Here is a 669-nt window from a genome sequence, read left to right on the forward strand (position 1 = left end):
TTAAAAAATTAAATTAAATGGTTTCGTAGTTGCTTTAGGATCACCTTTCTACCCCTCCTCTTTCCCACATACCCACTTCGACTGGCAAGCCTATTTTCATTTTATTTCGAAGATTTTTTTTTTTTTTTTTTTAAAGCGAAAGCAGGGGACGGCGGGGGTTGCTAAATTTATCTTCTCCAGCCACGGGGATGAAAACACATTTACTGCGGGCGGGGGTCTGAGGGCCTGCAAACAACTCGAGCAGGCGCCTCGGCCAGGACGGGTGAGGACGGGCAGTATGTCTCCGGGGAGGGCCCGGGGGGCGGCCGCGGCCCACAGGAGATGGTGGGGGGCGGCCGGGCCGAGTCGGGCCCCACGCGGGCTTTACAGCCGAGGCGGCGGCAGCGGCGCGTGTGTAGCGGTGGCGGGCGGGAGCGCGGAGGAGGTGGAAAGAAGGGGGGCGCTGTCACGGAGACCCCATCGCAGCGAGGCCACTAGGCTTCCCGGCCGCGGGGCGTATGCTTCACCGACCCGGGGCTCCAGGGGGACCCACCGGGCGGAGGAGGGGGCCTCTCTACCCTTCCGCATTTTCCTGGGTCTCTCTCCCGGGAGGTGACGTGACGTGCTGACGGCGGGCCCGTGCCGGGGAGCTAGGCCGCTTTTTGTCAGCTCCGAGCTCGGCCCCTCCTC

The 669-nt window shown here is 62.6% G+C and overlaps 1 protein-coding gene across 1 annotated transcript in view; it reads left to right on the forward strand.

Moving 5' to 3' along the window:
* The first annotated feature begins 249 nt into the window (after positions 1-249).
* Positions 250-669, forward strand: part of ZFX (zinc finger protein, X-linked) — a 39,838-nt gene continuing 39,418 nt past the window's right edge. Inside the window, exon 1 of the mRNA XM_023751331.1 lies at positions 250-262. The gene's annotated coding sequence lies outside the window, so the exon portion shown is untranslated. The remainder of the gene's footprint in view (positions 263-669) is intronic.

Source organism: Myotis lucifugus, unplaced genomic scaffold (assembly GCF_000147115.1).
Source record: "Myotis lucifugus unplaced genomic scaffold, Myoluc2.0 scaffold_20, whole genome shotgun sequence".
Classification (NCBI taxonomy): domain Eukaryota; kingdom Metazoa; phylum Chordata; class Mammalia; order Chiroptera; family Vespertilionidae; genus Myotis; species Myotis lucifugus.